Source organism: Chiloscyllium plagiosum, unplaced genomic scaffold (assembly GCF_037043375.1).
Source record: "Chiloscyllium plagiosum isolate Xiang-an unplaced genomic scaffold, Cpla_swu_hap1 HiC_scaffold_1, whole genome shotgun sequence".
NCBI lineage: Eukaryota > Metazoa > Chordata > Chondrichthyes > Orectolobiformes > Hemiscylliidae > Chiloscyllium > Chiloscyllium plagiosum.
This window is the reverse complement of record NW_028270139.1, coordinates 160,336,282-160,350,824: the sequence shown is the minus strand read 5'-3', so window position 1 is coordinate 160,350,824 and position 14,543 is coordinate 160,336,282.

Sequence of the window (14,543 nt, the reverse complement as noted above, 5' to 3'; positions counted from 1 at the left end):
AGTTTTGACTGGGATAATGACGTTTTACTGGGATGGTGACGTTTTACTGGGATGGTGACGCTTTACTAGGATAATGACGTTTTACTGTGATGGTGATGTTTTACTGGGATGATGACGCTTTACTGGGATGATGAGATTTTACTGGGATGGTGACATTTTACTGGGATGTTGACGTTTTACTGGGATAATAACGTTTTACTGGGATAATGATGTTTTACTGGGATGGTGACGTTTTACTGGGATAATGACGTTTTACTGGATGGGGTCATTTTACTGGGATGATGACGTTTGACTGGGATGGTGACGCATTACTGGGATGGTGACGTTTTACTGGGATAATGACGTTTTACTGGATGGGATCATTTTACTGGGATGATGACATTTGACTGGGATGGTGACGCATTACTGGGATGGTGACGTTTTACTTGGATGGTGACGCTTTACTGGGATAATGACGTTTTACTGGGGCGATGACGTTTTACTGGGATGATGACTTATTACTGAGATGGTGACGCATTACTGGGATGGTGACGCTTTACTGGGATGATGAGTTTTGACTGGGATAATGACGTTTTACTGGGATGGTGATGTTTTACTGGGATAATGACGTTTTACCGTGATGGTGGCATTTTACTGGGATGGTGACGTTTTACTGGGATAATAACGTTTTACTGGGATGATGATGTTTTACTGGGATGGTGACGTTTTACTGGGATAATGACGTTTTACTGGGATGGTGGCGTTTTACTGGGATGGTGACGCTTTACTGGGGTAATGACGTTTTCCTGGGATAGTGACATTTTACTGGGATGATGACGTTTTACTGGAATGATGACGCTTTACTGGGATAATGACGTTTTACTGGGATGGTGACGCTTTACTGGGATGATGACGTTTTACTGGGATGGTGACGCTTTACTGGGATGAGGAGTTTTGACTGGGATAATGACGTTTTACTGGGATGGTGACGCTTTACTGGGATGATGACATTTTACTGGGATAATAACGTTTGACTGGGATAATGATGTTTTACTGGGATGGTGGCGTTTTACTGGGATGGTGACGTTTTACTGGGATAATGACATTTTACTGGGATGATGACGTTTTACTGGAATAATGACGTTTTACTGGGATGGTGACGTTTTACTGGGTGGATGGCGTTTTACTGGGATGGTTTTGTTTTACTGGGATAATGATGTTTTACGGGGATGGTGGCGTTTTACTGGAATGGTGACGTTTTACTGGGATAATTACATTTTACTGGAATGAAGACGCTTTACTGGGATAATGACGCTTTGCTGGGATGGTGAAGTTTTACTGGGATGGTGACGTTTTACTGGGAGGATGACGTTTTACTGAGATGGTGATGTTTTACTGGGATGGTGATGCTTTACTGGGATGATGAGATTTTACTGGGATGGTGACATTTTACTGGGATGGTGACGTTTTACTGGAATAATAACGTTTTACAGGGTCATGATGTTTTAATAGGATGGTGACGTTTTACTGGGATAATGACATTTTACTGGGATGGTGACATTTTACTGGGATGGTGACGATTTACTGGGATGATGACGTTTTACTGGGATGGTGACGCATTACAGGGATGGTGACGTTTTACTGGGATGATGACGCTTTACTGGGATAATGACGTTTTACTGGGACGATGACGTTTTACTGGGATGGTGACGCTTTACTGGGATGATGACGTTTTACTGGGATGGTGACGCTTTACTGGGATGATGAGATTTTACTGGGATGGTGACATTTTACTGGGATGGTGACGTTTTACTGGAATAATAACGTTTTACAGGGTCATGATGTTTTAATAGGATGGTGACGTTTTACTGGGATAATGACATTTTACTGGGATGGTGACATTTTACTGGGATGGTGACGATTTACTGGGATGATGACTTTTTACTGGGATGGTGACGCATTACAGGGATGGTGACGTTTTACTGGGATGATGACGCTTTACTGGGATAATGACGTTTTACTGGGACGATGACGTTTTACTGGGATGATGACGTTTTACTGAGATGGTGACGTTTTACTGGGATGATGACGCTTTACTGGGATGATGACGTTTTACTGGGATGGTGACGTTTTACTGGGACCGTGACGCTTTACTGGGATAATGATGTTTTACTGTGATGGTGACATTTTACTGGGATGGTGACGTTTTACTGGAATGATGACGCTTTACTGGGATAATGACGTTTTACTGGGATGGTGACGCTTTACTGGGATGATGACGTTTTACTGGGATGGTGACGCTTTACTGGGATGATGAGTTTTGACTGGGATAATGACGTTTTACTGGGATGGTGGCGCTTTACTGGGATGATGACATTTTACTGGGATAATAACGTTTTACTGGGATAATGATGTTTTACTGGGATGGTGACGCTTTACTGGGGCAATGACGTTTTACTGGGATAGTGACATTTTACTGGGATAATTACATTTTACTGGAATGATGACGCTTTACTTGGATAATGACGTTTTACTGGGATGGTGACGCTTTACTGGGATGATGAGTTTTGACTGGGATAATGACGTTTTACTGGGATGGTGACGTTTTACTGGGATAATGACATTTTACTGGGATGGTGACGTTTTACTGGGATGATGAGTTTTGACTGGGATAAAGACGTTTTACTGGGATGGTGACGTTTTACTGGGATAATGACGTTTTACTGGGATGATGACGTTTTACTGGGATGGTGACGTTTTACTGGGATAGTGACATTTTACTGGGATAATTATATTTTACTGGAATGATGACGTTTTACTGGGATAATGATGTTTTACTGGGATGGTGACGCTTTACTGGGATGATGAGTTTTGACTGGGATAATGACGTTTTACTGGGATAGTGACGTTTTACTGGGATGGTGACGCTTTACTAGGATAATGACGTTTTACTGTGATGGTGGCATTTTACTGGGATGGTGACGTTTTACTGGGATGGTGACGTTTTACTGGGATGATGACGTTTTACTGAGATGGTGATGTTTTACTGGGATGATGACGCTTTACTGGGATGATGAGATTTTACTGGGATGGTGACATTTTACTGTGATGTTGACGTTTTACTGGGATAATAACGTTTTACTGGGATAATGATGTTTTACTGGGATGGTGACGTTTTACTGGGATAATGACGTTTTACTGGATGGGGTCATTTTACTGGGATGATGACGTTTGACTGGGATGGTGACGCATTACTGGGATGGTGACGCTTTACTGGGATGATGAGTTTTGACTGGGATAATGACGTTTTACTGGGATGGTGATGTTTTACTGGGATAATGACATTTTACTGGGATGATGACGTTTTACTGGAATAATGACGTTTTACTGGGATGGTGACGTTTTACTGGGTGGATGGCGTTTTACTGGGATGGTTTTGTTTTACTGGGATAATGATGTTTTACGGGAATGGTGGCGTTTTACTGTAATGGTGATGTTTTACTGGGATAATTACATTTTACTGGAATGAAGACGCTTTACTGGGATAATGACGCTTTGCTGGGATGGTGACGCTTTACTGGGATGATGAGTTTTGACTGGGATAATGACGTTTTACTGGGATGGTGACGCTTTACTGGGATGATGACATTTTACTGGGATAATAACGTTTGACTGGGATAATGATGTTTTACTGGGATGGTGGCGTTTTACTGGGATGGTGACGTTTTACTGGGATAATGACATTTTACTGGGATGATGACGTTTTACTGGAATAATGACGTTTTACTGGGATGGTGACGTTTTACTGGGTGGATGGCGTTTTACTGGGATGGTTTTGTTTTACTGGGATAATGATGTTTTACGGGGATGGTGGCGTTTTACTGGAATGGTGACGTTTTACTGGGATAATTACATTTTACTGGAATGAAGACGCTTTACTGGGATAATGACGCTTTGCTGGGATGGTGAAGTTTTACTGGGATGGTGACGTTTTACTGGGAGGATGACGTTTTACTGAGATGGTGATGTTTTACTGGGATGGTGACGCTTTACTGGGATGATGAGATTTTACTGGGATGGTGACATTTTACTGGGATGGTGACGTTTTACTGGAATAATAACGTTTTACAGGGTCATGATGTTTTAATAGGATGGTGAGGTTTTACTGGGATAATGACATTTTACTGGGATGGTGACATTTTACTGGGATGGTGACGATTTACTGGGATGATGACGTTTTACTGGGATGGTGACGCATTACAGGGATGGTGACGTTTTACTGGGATGATGACGCTTTACTGGGATAATGACGTTTTACTGGGACGATGACGTTTTACTGGGATGGTGACGCTTTACTGGGATGATGACGTTTTACTGGGATGGTGACGCTTTACTGGGATGATGAGATTTTACTGGGATGGTGACATTTTACTGGGATGGTGACGTTTTACTGGAATAATAACGTTTTACAGGGTCATGATGTTTTAATAGGATGGTGACGTTTTACTGGGATAATGACATTTTACTGGGATGGTGACATTTTACTGGGATGGTGACGATTTACTGGGATGATGACTTTTTACTGGGATGGTGACGCATTACAGGGATGGTGACGTTTTACTGGGATGATGACGCTTTACTGGGATAATGACGTTTTACTGGGACGATGACGTTTTACTGGGATGATGACGTTTTACTGAGATGGTGACGTTTTACTGGGATGATGACGCTTTACTGGGATGATGACGTTTTACTGGGATGGTGACGTTTTACTGGGACCGTGACACTTTACTGGGATAATGATGTTTTACTGTGATGGTGACATTTTACTGGGATGGTGACGTTTTACTGGAATGATGACGCTTTACTGGGATAATGACGTTTTACTGGGATGGTGACGCTTTACTGGGATGATGACGTTTTACTGGGATGGTGACGCTTTACTGGGATGATGACGTTTTACTGGGATGGTGGCGCTTTACTGGGATGATGACATTTTACTGGGATAATAACGTTTTACTGGGATAATGATGTTTTACTGGGATGGTGACGCTTTACTGGGGCAATGACGTTTTACTGGGATAGTGACATTTTACTGGGATAATTACATTTTACTGGAATGATGACGCTTTACTTGGATAATGACGTTTTACTGGGATGGTGACGCTTTACTGGGATGATGAGTTTTGACTGGGATAATGACGTTTTACTGGGATGGTGACGTTTTACTGGGATAATGACATTTTACTGGGATGGTGACGTTTTACTGGGATGATGAGTTTTGACTGGGATAAAGACGTTTTACTGGGATGGTGACGTTTTACTGGGATAATGACGTTTTACTGGGATGATGACGTTTTACTGGGATGGTGACGTTTTACTGGGATAGTGACATTTTACTGGGATAATTATATTTTACTGGAATGATGACGTTTTACTGGGATAATGATGTTTTACTGGGATGGTGACGCTTTACTGGGATGATGAGTTTTGACTGGGATAATGACGTTTTACTGGGATAGTGACGTTTTACTGGGGTGGTGACGCTTTACTAGGATAATGACGTTTTACTGTGATGGTGGCATTTTACTGGGATGGTGACGTTTTACTGGGATGGTGACGTTTTACTGGGATGATGACGTTTTACTGAGATGGTGATGTTTTACTGGGATGATGACGCTTTACTGGGATGATGAGATTTTACTGGGATGGTGACATTTTACTGGGATGTTGACGTTTTACTGGGATAATAACGTTTTACTGGGATAATGATGTTTTACTGGGATGGTGACGTTTTACTGGGATAATGACGTTTTACTGGATGGGGTCATTTTACTGGGATGATGACGTTTGACTGGGATGGTGACGCATTACTGGGATGGTGACGCTTTACTGGGATGATGAGTTTTGACTGGGATAATGACGTTTTACTGGGATGGTGATGTTTTACTGGGATAATGACATTTTACTGGGATGATGACGTTTTACTGGAATAATGACGTTTTACTGGGATGGTGACGTTTTACTGGGTGGATGGCGTTTTACTGGGATGGTTTTGTTTTACTGGGATAATGATGTTTTACGGGAATGGTGGCGTTTTACTGTAATGGTGATGTTTTACTGGGATAATTACATTTTACTGGAATGAAGACGCTTTACTGGGATAATGACGCTTTGCTGGGATGGTGACGTTTTCTTGGGATGGTGACGTTTTACTGGGATGATGACGTTTTACTGAGATGGTGATGTTTTACTGGGATGATGACGCTTTACTGGGAGGATGACGTTTTACTGGGATGGTGACGTTTTACTGGGATAGTGACATTTTACTGGGATAATTACATTTTACTGGAATGATGACGCTTTACTGGGATAATGACGTTTTACTGGGATGGTGACGCTTTACTGGGATGATGACGTTTTACTGGGATGGTGACGCATTACTGGGATGGTGACGTTTTACTGGGATAATGACGCTTTACTGGGATAATGACGTCTTACTGGGATAATGGCGTTTTACTGGGATGCTGACGTTTTACTGGGATGGTGACGTTTTACTGGGATAATGACATTTTACCTGGATAATTACATTTTACTGGAATGATGATGCTTTACTGGGATAATGACGTTTTACTGGGATGGTGACGTTTTACTGGGATGATGCGTTTTGACTGGGATAATGACGTTTTACTGGGATAATGACATTTTGCGGGGATGCTGATGTTTTACTGGAATAATGACGTTTTACTGGGATGGTGACGTTTTCCTGGGTGGATGGCGTTTTACTGGGATGGTTTTGTTTTACTGGGATAATGATGTTTTACGGGGATGGTGACGCTTTACTGGGATGGTGACGTTTTACTGGGATAGTGAGATTTTACTGGGATAATTACATTTTACTGGAATGATGCCGCTTTACTGGGATAATGACGTTTTACTGGGATGGTGACGCTTTACTGGGATGATGACGTTTTACTGGGATGGTGACGCATTACTGGGTTGGTGACGTTTTACTGGGATAATGACGCTTTACTGGGATAATGACGTCTTACTGGGATAATGGCGTTTTACTGGGATGATGACGTTTTACTGGGATGGTGACGTTTTACTGGGATAATGACATTTTACCTGCATAATTACATTTTACTGGAATGATGATGCTTTACTGGGATAATGACGTTTTACTGGGATGGTGACGCTTTACTGGGATGATGGGTTTTGACTGGGATAATGACGTTTTACTGGGATGGTGACATTTTACTGGGATGGTGACACTTTACTGGGATAATGACGTTTTACCGTGATGGTGGCATTTTACTGGGATGGTGATGTTTTACTGGGATAATAACGTTTTACTGGGATGATGATGTTTTACTGGGATGGTGACGTTTTACTGGGATAATGACGTTTTACTGGGATGGTGGCGTTTTACTGGGATGGTGACGCTTTACTGGGGTAATGAGGTTTTACTGGGATAGTGACATTTTACTGGGATGGTGACGTTTTACTGGAATGATGACGCTTTACTGGGATAATGACGTTTTACTGGGATGGTGACGCTTTACTGGGATGATGACGTTTTACTGGGATGGTGACGCTTTACTGGGATGATGAGTTTTGACTGGGATAATGACGTTTTACTGGGATGGTGACGCTTTACTGGGATGATGACATTTTACTGGGATAATAACGTTTTACTGGGATAATGATGTTTTACTGGGATGGTGGCGTTTTACTGGGATGGTGACGTTTTACTGGGATAATGACATTTTACTGGGATGATGACGTTTTACTGGAATAATGACGTTTTACTGGGATGGTGACGTTTTACTGGGTGGATGGCGTTTTACTGGGATGGTTTTGTTTTACTGGGATAATGATGTTTTACGGGGATGGTGGCGTTTTACTGGAATGGTGACGTTTTACTGGGATAATTACATTTTACTGGAATGAAGACGCTTTACTGGGATAATGACGCTTTGCTGGGATGGTGATGTTTTACTGGGATGGTGATGTTTTACTGGGATGATGACGTTTTACTGAGACGGTGATGTTTTACTGGGATGGTGACGTTTTACTGGGATGATGACATTTTACTGAGATGGTGATGTTTTACTGGGATGGTGACGCTTTACTGGGATGATGAGATTTTACTGGGATGGTGACATTTTACTGGGATGGTGACGTTTTACTGGAATAATAACGTTTTACAGGGTAATGATGTTTTAATAGGATGGTGACGTTTTACTGGGATAATGACATTTTACTGGGATGGTGACATTTTACTGGGATGGTGACGATTTACTGGGATGATGACGTTTTACTGGGATGGTGACGCATTACTGGGATGGTGACGTTTTACTGGGATGATGACGCTTTACTGGGATAATGACGTTTTACTGGGATGATGACGTTTTACTGGGATGATGACGTTTTACTGAGATGGTGACGTTTTACTGGGATGATGACGCTTTACTGGGATGATGATGTTTTACTGGGATAGTGACGTTTTACTGGGACCGTGACGCTTTACTGGGATAATGATGTTTTACTGTGATGGTGGCATTTTACTGGGATGGTGACGTTTTCCTGGGATAATAACGTTTTACTGGGATGATGATGTTTTACTGGGATGGTGATGTTTTACTGGGATAATAACGTTTTACTGGGATGGTGGCGTTTTACTGGGATGGTGACGCTTTACTGGGGCAATGACGTTTTGCTGGGATAGTGACATTTTACTGGGATAATTACATTTTACTGGAATGATGACGCTTTACTTGGATAATGACGTTTTACTGGGATGGTGACGCTTTACTGGCATGATGACGTTTTACTGGGATGATGACGCTTTACTGGGATGATGCGTTTTGACTGGGATAATGACGTTTTACTGGGATGATGACGTTTTACTGGGATGATGAGTTTTGACTGGGATAATGACGTTTTACTGGGATGGTGACGTTTTACTGGGATAATGACGTTTTACTGGGATGATGACGTTTTACTGGGATGGTGACGTTTTGCTGGGATAGTGACATTTTACTGGGATAATTATATTTTACTGGAATGATGACGCTTTACTGGGATAATGACGTTTTACTGGGATGGTGACGCTTTACTGGGATGATGAGTTTTGACTGGGATAATGACGTTTTACTGGGATGGTGACGTTTTACTGGGATGGTGACGCTTTACTAGGATAATGACGTTTTACTGTGATGGTGGCATTTTACTGGGATGGTGACGTTTTACTGGGATGATGACGTTTTACTGGGATGGTGACGTTTTACTGGGATGATGACGTTTTACTGAGATGGTGATGTTTTACTTGGATGATGACGCTTTACTGGGATGATGAGATTTTACTGGGATGGTGACATTTTACTGTGATGTTGACGTTTTACTGGGATAATAACGTTTTACTGGGATAATGATGTTTTACTGGGATGGTGACGTTTTACTGGGATAATGACGTTTTACTGGATGGGGTCATTTTACTGGGATGATGACGTTTGACTGGGATGGTGACGCATTACTGGGATGGTGACGTTTTACTGGGATAATGACGTTTTACTGGATGGGATCATTTTACTGGGATGATGACGTTTGACTGGGATGGTGACGCATTACTGGGATGGTGACGTTTTACTTGGATGGTGACGCATTACTGGGATAATGACGTTTTACTGGGGCGATGACTTATTACTGAGATGGTGATGTTTTACTGGGATGATGACGCTTTACTGGGATGATGACGTTTTACTGGGATGGTGACATTTTACTGGGATGGTGACACTTTACTGGGATAATGACGTTTTACTGTGATGTTGGCATTTTACTGGGATGGTGACGTTTTACTGGGATAATAACGTTTTACTGGGATGATGATGTTTTACTGGGATGGTGACGTTTTACTGGGATAATGATGTTTTACTGGGATGGTGGCGTTTTACTGGGATGGTGACGCTTTACTGGGGTAATGACGTTTTACTGGGATAGTGACATTTTACTGGGATGGTGACGTTTTACTGGAATGATGACGCTTTACTGGGATAATGATGTTTTACTGGGATGGTGACGCTTTACTGGGATGATGACGTTTTACTGGGATGGTGACGCTTTACTGGGATGATGAGTTTTGACTGGGATAATGACTTTTTACTGGGATGGTGACGCTTTACTGGGATGATGACATTTTACTGGGATAATAACGTTTTACTGGGATAATGATGTTTTACTGGGATGGTGGCGTTTTACTGGGATAATGACATTTTAATGGGATGATGACGTTTTACTGGAATAATGACGTTTTACTGGGATGGTGACGTTTTACTGGGTTAATTACATTTTACTGGAATGAAGACGCTTTACTGGGATAATGACGCTTTGCTGGGATGGTGACGTTTTACTGGGATGGTGACATTTTACTGGGATGAAGACGTTTTACTGAGATGGTGATGTTTTACTGGGATGATGACGCTTTACTGGGAGGATGACGTTTTACTGGGATGGTGACGTTTTACTGGAATAGTGACATTTTACTGGGATAATTACATTTTACTGGAATGATGACGCTTTACTGGGATAATGATGTTTTACTGGGATGGTGACGCTTTACTGGGATGATGACGTTTTACTGGGATGGTGACGCATTACTGGGATGGTGACGTTTTACTGGGATAATGACGCTTTACTGGGATAATGACGTCTTACTGGGATAATGGCGTTTTACTGGGATGATGACGTTTTAATGGGATGGTGACGTTTTACTGGGATAATGACATTTTACCTGGATAATTACATTTTACTGGAATGATGATGCTTTACTGGGATAATGAAGTTTTACTGGGATGGTGACGCTTTACTGGGATGATAGGTTTTGACTGGGATAATGACGTTTTACTGGGATGGTGATGTTTTACTGGGATAATGACATTTTACTGGGATGTTGACGTTTTACTGGAATAATGACGTTTTACTGGGATGGTGATGTTTTACTGGGATAATGACATTTTACTGGGATGATGACGTTTTACTGGAATAATGAAGTTTTACTGGGATGGTGACGTTTTACTGGGTGAATGGCGTTTTACTGGGATGGTTTTGTTTTACTGGGATAATGATGTTTTACGGGTATGGTGGCGTTTTACTCTAATGTTGATGTTTTACTGGGATAATTACATTTTACTGGAATGAAGACGCTTTACTGGGATAATGACGCTTTGCTGGGATGGTGACGTTTTACTGGGATGGTGACGTTTTACTGGGATGATGAAGTTTTACTGAGATGGTGATGTTTTACTGGGATGATGACGCTTTACTGGGAGGATGACGTTTTACTGGGATGGTGACGTTTTACTGGGATAGTAACATTTTACTGGGATAATTACATTTTACTGGAATGATGACGCTTTACTGGGATAATGACGTTTTACTGGGATGGTGACGCTTTACTGGGATGATGACGTTTTACTGGGATGGTGACGCATTACTGGGATGGTGACGTTTTACTGGGATAATGACGCTTTACTGGGATAATGACGTCTTACTGGGATAATGGCGTTTTACTGGGATGATGACGTTTTACTGGGATGGTGACGTTTTACTGGGATAATGACATTTTACCTGGATAATTACATTTTACTGGAATGATGATGCTTTACTGGGATAATGACGTTTTACTGGGATGGTGACGCTTTACTGGGATGATGCGTTTTGACTGGGATAATGACGTTTTACTGGGATAATGACATTTTACTGGGATGCTGACGTTTTACTGGAATAATGACGCTTTACTGGGATGGTGACGTTTTACTGGGTGGATGGCGTTTTACTGGGATGGTTTTGTTTTACTGGGATAATGATGTTTTACGGGGATGGTGACGCTTTACTGGGATGGTGACGTTTTACTGGGATAGTGAGATTTTACTGGGATAATTACATTTTACTGGAATGATGCCGCTTTACTGGGATAATGATGTTTTACTGGGATTGTGACGCTTTACTGGGATGATGACGTTTTACTGGGATGGTGACGCATTACTGGGATGGTGACGTTTTACTGGGATAATGACGCTTTACTGGGATAATGACGTCTTACTGGGATAATGGCGTTTTACTGGGATGATGACGTTTTACTGGGATGGTGACGTTTTACTGGGATAATGACATTTTACCTGGATAATTACATTTTACTGGAATGATGATGCTTTACTGGGATAATGACATTTTACTGGGATGGTGACGCTTTACTGGGATGATGGGTTTTGACTGGGATAATGACGTTTTACTGGGATGGTGATGTTTTACTGGGATAATGACATTTTACTGGGATGTTGACGTTTTACTGGAATAATGACGTTTTACTGGGATGGTGACGGTTTACTGGGTGGAAGGTGTTTTACTTGGGATGGTTTTGTTTTACTGGGATAATGATGTTTTACGGGGATGGTGGCGTTTTACTGGAATGGTGACGTTTTACTGGGATAATTACATTTTACTGGAATGATGCCGCTTTACTGGGATAATGACGTTTTACTGGGATGGTGACGCTTTCCTGGGATGATGACGTTTTACTGGGATGGTGACGCATTACTGGGATGGTGACGTTTTACTGGGATAATGACGTTTTACTGGGATAATGACGTCTTACTGGGATAATGGCGTTTTACTGGGATGATGACGTTTTACTGGGATGGTGACGTTTTACTGGGATAATGACATTTTACCTGGATAATTACATTTTACTGGAATGATGATGCTTTACTGGGATAATGACGTTTTACTGGGATGGTGACGCTTTACTGGGATGATGGGTTTTGACTGGAGTAATGACGTTTTACTGGGATGGTGATGTTTTACTGGGATAATGACATTTTACTGGGATGGTGACGTTTTACTGGAATAATGACGTTTTACTGGGATGGTGACGTTTTACTGGGTGGAAGGTGTTTTACTTGGGATGGTTTTGTTTTACTGGGATAATGATGTTTTACGGGGATGGTGGCGTTTTACTGGAATGGTGACGTTTTACTGGGATAATTACATTTTACTGGAATGAAGACGCTTTACTGGGATAATGACGCTTTGCTGGGATGGTGACGTTTTACTGGGATGGTGATGTTTTACTGGGATGATGACGTTTTACTGAGATGGTGATGTTTTACTGGGATGATGACGCTTTACTGGGAGGATGAGATTTTACCGGGATGGTGACATTTTACTGGGATGGTGACGTTTTACTGGGATAATAACGTTTTACTGGGATAATGACGTTTTACTGGATGGGGATATTTTACTGGGTTGGTGACGATTTACTGGGATGATGACGTTTGACTGGGATGGTGTCGCATTACTGGGATGGTGACGTTTTACTGGGATGATGATGCTTTACCGGGATAATGACGTTTTACTGGGGCGATGACGTTTTACTGGGATGATGACTTATGACTGAGATGGTGATGTTTTACTGGGATGATGACGCTTTACTGGGATGATGACGTTTTACTGGGATGGTGAAGTTTTACTGGGATGGTGACGCTTTACTGGGATAATGACGTTTTACTGTGATGGTGGCATTTTAGTGGGATGGTGACGTTTTACTGGGATAATAACGTTTTACTGGGATGATGATGTCTTACTGGGATGGTGACGTTTTACTGGGATAATGACGTTTTACTGGGATGGTGGCGTATTACTGGGATGGGGACGCTTTACTGGGGTAATGACGTTTTACTGGGATAGTGACATTTTACTGGGATAATTACATTTTACTGGAATGATGATGCTTTACTGGGATAATGACGTTTTAATGGGATGGTGACTCTTTACTGGGATGATGACGTTTTACTGGGATGGTGACGCTTTACTGGGATGATGAGTCTTGACTGGGATAATGACGTTTTACTGGGATGGTGACGCTTTACTGGGATGATGACGCTTTACTGGGATGGTGACGTTTTACTGGGACAGTGACATTTTACCTGGATAATTACATTTTACTGGAATGATGATGCTTTACTGGGATAATGACGTTTTACTGGGATGGTGACGCTTTACTGGGATGATGAGTTTTGACTGGGATAATGACGTTTTACTGGGATGGTGATGTTTTACTGGGATAATGACATTTTAATGGGATGATGACGTTTTACTGGAATAATGACGTTTTACTGGGATGGTGACGTTTTACTGGGTTAATTACATTTTACTGGAATGAAGATGCTTTACTGGGATAATGACGCTTTGCTGGGATGGTGACGTTTTACTGGGATGGTGACGTTTTACTGGGATAATTACATTTTACTGGAATGATGACGCTTTACTGGGATAATGACGTTTTACTGGGATGGTGACGCTTTACTGGGATGATGACGTTTTACTGGGATGGTGACGCATTACTGGGATGGTGACGTTTTACTGGGATAATGACGCTTTACTGGGATAATGACGTCTTACTGCGATAATGGCGTTTTACTGGGATGATGACGTTTTACTGGGATGGTGATGTTTTACTGGGATAATGACATTTTACCTGGATAATTACATTTTACTGGAATGAT